This window comes from Phocoena phocoena, chromosome 11 (genome assembly GCF_963924675.1).
Source record: "Phocoena phocoena chromosome 11, mPhoPho1.1, whole genome shotgun sequence".
NCBI lineage: Eukaryota > Metazoa > Chordata > Mammalia > Artiodactyla > Phocoenidae > Phocoena > Phocoena phocoena.
Genome location: NC_089229.1, coordinates 76929952 through 76935759, shown reverse-complemented (window position 1 = coordinate 76935759; position 5808 = coordinate 76929952).

Sequence of the window (5808 nt, the reverse complement as noted above, 5' to 3'; positions counted from 1 at the left end):
TGGGTGTGAGTTCCTGCCCTCTTTCTTCATTGACTCCGGGAAGTCTACAACTTTCACCCAGGCTGCTAAAACACTTGATTGGACTTTTCATTTCTTTGATTCTTAGAAAGTTAAAATGTTTTTTATGCCCAGCTCCACAGACTCCTGATCTTGATGAAATTTTGCCTTCTTTCATATTCTTATGTGAAGAGCCACCCAACTTTTAAACAGTTTTGAATGGCATCTGATTGCATTCTAGAAAACTCTGTGCCTTTGAGAGACCATGAGGTCACACTACTAAGGTCATTTTCCTAACTAGCCCTTCCAGTTATTAAAACATTATAAACCACAATAATTAAAACAGAGTGATATCGACACAAGAAGAGCTTTTCAGTGAAACAGAGAACGCAGAAACAGGCACTAGATCTTAAAAAAACGTAAGTTATAGTAATCACTGATCAATAGAAAAGAGGAAAATTGTTCTGTTTATCCATAAATCCTTTTAAAATTAGCTAGCTCTTTGGTGATACAAAAAAAATTATAAATTCCAAATGAACAAAAGATCCAAATATAAAACAAAAGCAAAAACTATAACATAAATGTTTATCTTCTTTTCTAATAGAGTAGGACTTTCTAGGTTTAAACACTAAAGAAGATATCACAATCCATTTTACTGCATAAAAATTTTAAATATCTATATATCACTAAACATAAAACCAACAAGAATAACCAGTTGAAAATGTGACAAATATAAAATGGTTAATATCCTTTATGTAAAGAGTTCATACAAATTGCTACGAAAAATAATAAGACCTCAATAGGAGATTGATCAAATTATATATAAAGAGGTTTCCCAGAAGAGGAAATATAAATAGAAAAGAAACATGAAAAAATTAACCTAGCACAACACCAAGAGTGAAACTTAATGTGGACAATCAACTTTGGGTGGTTATGAAGTACCAATATAGGTTCATCAGTTGTAAAGAAAACACCACTCTGGTAGGATTTTTTTTTTTTTTTAATTTGTTTTATTTGTTTATTTTTGGCTGTGTTGGGTCCTTGGTGCTACGCGCGGGCTTTCTCTAGTTACGTGAGTGGGGGCTACTCTTCATTGCGGTGCACGGGCTTCTCATTGCGGTGGCTTCTCTTGTGGAACACAGGCTTCAGTAGTTGTGGCACGCGGGCTCTAGACACAAGCTCAGTAGTTGTGGTGCACGGGCTTAGTTGCTCTGCGGCATGTGGGATCTTCCCGGACCAGGGCTCGAACCCGTGTTCCCTGCATTGGCAGGCAGATTCTTAACCACTGCACCACCAGGGAAGTCCCTGGTGGGATTTTTTGATAATTGTGGAGGTTATGCATGTGTGGGTGCAGTGGGTACACGAGAAATCTCTGTACCTTTCTCTCAATTTTGCTGTGAACCTAAAACTGCTCAAAAAAACTGTCTTTAAAAAATGACTATAAGAAAAAATACTAACCTCACTAGAGATCAAGTAAAAGCAAATTTTTTCCAATGGAAAAATACCTACTTTTTCTATGAAATTAACAAAGATTACAAAACTGAATATTCAGTGGTGATGAAGGTACCATAATATAAGTACTCTCATGTACTTCTGATGGGAGTTGATCAATATAATATTTCTGGAAAGCCATTTAATACTATCAAACATGTTTAAATATTCTACCTCTTAATCCAGTTTTTCTGTATATTACTAATCTATTGCTGCATAACAAAGTACCCCCAAATTTAGCAGCTTATAGGACAATAACTTTTCTTTACTGAAATGTATTTGACATATTGTAAAATTTAAGCATGTTAATTTGATACATTTACATATTGTAATGTGATTGCCATTGCAGCAATAATGAACACATCCATCACATGACATAATTATCATTTCTTTTTAGTACTTGGAGTAATTAAGTTCTAGCCTCTTAGCAAGTTTGATGATTATAATACAATATTGTCTGTATTCACTCTAGACAATACATTTATTATCTCACATGGTTTTTGCAGGTCAGGAATCTGGGAGTGGCTCAGGCTAGATGGTTCTGGGTCAGAGTTTTTCAAGCTGTTGGCCTGGGCTTTTGTCATATGAAGGTTTGCCTGGGGCTGGAAGATTGGCTTCCAGGACAACTCATTCACATAGCAGTTGGCAGGAGCCTCAGTTCCTCAACACGTGGACCTCTTCATAATGGACCTCTTCATAGAGATGCTGAAGCATCTTCACAATGTGTCAGCTGTCCTTTGCCAGAGCAAGTGCTCCAAACAGAGAGTACAAGGAAGAACCCATGATGACTTTTGTGACTTAGCCTCAAAAGTCACACTTCATCATATTTGCAATATTCTATTGGTTAAACAAAAAAGGTCTATGTATTTAGTGTGGGGTTGGGAATGGGGAGGACTTAGACAAGGGCAAGAATACCAGAAGAGGGGTCTCACTGGGGGCCATGCTGGAGGCTGGTCACCAGAGTCTACCTGTAGGAATCTAGTTTAATCAAGTAATTTGAAATGCAGACAAAATTTTATGCATTAAGATATTCATTGAAATGATATTTATAATAGTAACAACTTGGAAACAATATTCAACAATTAAGCTGGTTAAGTAAACTATGGCATATCTATGTAATAGAATATGATATTCAATCATATGTTCATGAAATGTTTTAAAGTATTTTGGAAAATGTTTATGCCCTGGTGTTATACGATAAAAATGGTTTATAATATTGAGCATTTAGGGAAATCCCTGGCAGTGGTTAGAACTCGGCGCTTTCATTGCCATGGGTCCGGGTTCGATCCCTGGTCGGGGAACTAAGATCCCACAAGCCATGCAGCGTGGCAAAAAAAAAAAAAAAAAAAAAATTGAACACTTATAATGTGCTAGGGACTGTTCTAAGTGCTTTGCATGTATTAATTCACTTAATCCTCACAATAACGCTATTGAGTAGATCACTAATATTATTCCATATTATAGTTAAGGAAACTGAGTTACAGTGAAAATAAGTACCAGATTACACAATTAGAAAGTGGAGGATCCAGAATTCAAACCTAAATATTCTGGCAATGTTAACCACTATACTATAGTGCCTCTTATATAGTACCATAGTATTATATAAAATATATATAATTTTCATATTTCTCTGTATATTTATATGTATAGAAAAAAGATGAGAAGAAAGCACACTAAAATATTAATGACTACTACCTCTAGATGATGGAATTGTGAATGATTATTCACTTTATTTTTCATACTTTTCTCCATTTTCAAATCTTTCTAAAATGGGTACACATTATGCAGATCATCAGAAATAATCCTTTCAAGGAACTACACATACTGTTAGGGACTGTGTCTAGATTCCAGTGACAAGAAAGCAAAATTTAAAAATTCATTCATCTAGGGGCTTCCCTGGTAGCGCAGTGGTTGAGAGTCCGCCTGCCGATGCAGGGGACGCGGGTTCGTGCCCCAGTCCGGGAAGATCCCACATGCCGCGGAGCGGCTGGGCCCATGAGCCATGGCCGCTGAGCCTGCGCGTCCGGAGCCTGTGCTCCGCAACGGGAGAGGCTGCAAGAGTGAGAGGCTCACGTATCGCAAAAAAAAAAAAAAAAATTCATTCATCTAGGAAAAGCATTACCAAAGTATTTCACTTTCAGTCCACCACACTGCAAAACCATTTTGCGGAAGGTGAAATATGTTAGACTTTGTGCATGTATTATGTACACAAGTATAAAAAGAATGACAACACATTTTTTAGAGTGTTTTGTAGAGTTTACAAAGCTCATTCACATAGTTTTTCATTTGATAAACCAGCGTGCTTCAGCAATTAACACCCTTTCCAGCTATTTATATCACTCTTGAGATGTTTGAAAAAGGCTCTTTGTTAATTGGTACTGAACACAGCCAAATTCTTCCAGGGTATGTGGTTTTGTACAACATTCACTGAGGAAAGCAACCAATTGTATGTGTGCACACCCCAGGCAGAATTTGTTTAAGAAAACTTTTTGGGTTTTTTTTTTTTGTGTGTGTGGCACGCGGGCCTCTCACTGTTGTGGCCTCTCCCGTTGCCGAGCACAGGTTCCGGACGCGCAGACTCAGCGGCCATGGCTCACGGGCCCAGTCGCTCTGTGGCATGTGGGGTCTTCCCGGACCGGTGCGCGAACCCGTGTCCCCTGCATCGGCAGGCAGACTCTCAACCACTGCGCCATCAGGGAAGCCCCGAGATACGTTTGAGTTTGAATGTTTTCCTTCTCTGACTAGTGGTTATCATTTTAACTGTGTTCTTTTTAAAGCTTTATTACACAGCCATGAAAATACCAATTTTAAACCTGCTGATGGGAAGCAAGTAATCTGCTCATTCTTTAAAGGTACATGTATTCTTTCAGGTCAATAGGGTCACACTGCAAGATCCTGAGCGTTTGCGCTCAGTTGAATTAGAAAGTTTATGGTTGAATTCGCCTCGCTAAGTAGCTTAGCTACTCAGTTGTCCTCAGTGGGACTTTGCTGAAGGGTATATTTTCATTATTTCCTGCTAATTTTAAAGCGTGGCATGTTGTACTGCAAAAACTAAGTAATTTTTCCATGAGAGGAAAACAACTACCATAGCACCTATTACATACCTTCTACTTTACTTATTTAAAAAAACATTAAAAGGTATTGCCAGGTGAGTAAACTGTTTTATTTTGAATCTAAATGACCAAACATCTTTTACAGGGTATGTAATCAAGGTAAAGAAGGAAATTTGGATATTTTTCCAAGGGTTAAAAGGATGGTTATGTGCATGGGGGTAAAGGAAAGAGGGAGTGATTTAGACTGCAGATCTAATGTCTTCAAAACAATGGGCACAGTTGACAAGATGTCTGGTTGGTGTAATGGAAAAACCAATAATTCAGGTTTCAAATGAGATTTTGTTTTTATGCTTGAATTATCTTATTTTTAAGATAAGTTTGTCTTATTTAACTACATAATCACCAGCTTTACCCTTTATGCTAAAAAGTGACCAGGCAGATATGTCACCTCAGGCAAGGGAAACAAAAGCAAAAATAAACAAATGGGACTACATCAAACTTTTGCACAGAGAAGGAAACTATCAACAAAATAAAAAAACAGCCTACTGGAGGGGAGAAATATTAGCAAATGATGTATCTGATAAGGGGTTGATAATCAAAATATAAAGAACTCGGGGCTTCCCTGGTGGCACAGTGTTTGTTTAAGAATCTGCCTGCCAATGCAGGGGACATGGGTTCGAGCCCTGGTCTAGGAAGATCCCACATGCCGCAGAACAACTAGGCCCGTGCGCCACAACTACTGAGCCTGTGCTCTAGAGGCCGCGAGCCACAACTGTTGAGCCAGCATGCCACAACTACTGAAGCCTGCATGCCTAGAGCCTGTGCTCAGCAACAAGAGAAGCCACCGCAATGAGAAGCCCGCGCACTGCAATGAAGAGTAGCCCCCGCTCACTGCAACTAGAGAAAGCCCGGGCACAGGAACGAAGACCCAATGCAGCCATAAGTTAATTAATTAGTTAATTTTAAAAAAGAAATAATGTTTGACACATAGGTGACCATTTAATATATATACATATGTATGTATATAAAGAACTTATATAATTCAATAGCAAAAAAACAATCTAACTAAAAAATGGGCAGAGGATCTGAATAGACATTTTTCCAAAGAAGACATACAAGTGGCCAACAGGTACATGTAAAGGTACACAACATCACTAATTATCAGAGAAATGCAAATCAAAACCACAAAGGTATATCACCTCACGCATGTTAGGACAGCTATTATCAAAAAGACGAGGAGGAAAAAAAAAAAAAAAAGACAAGGAGG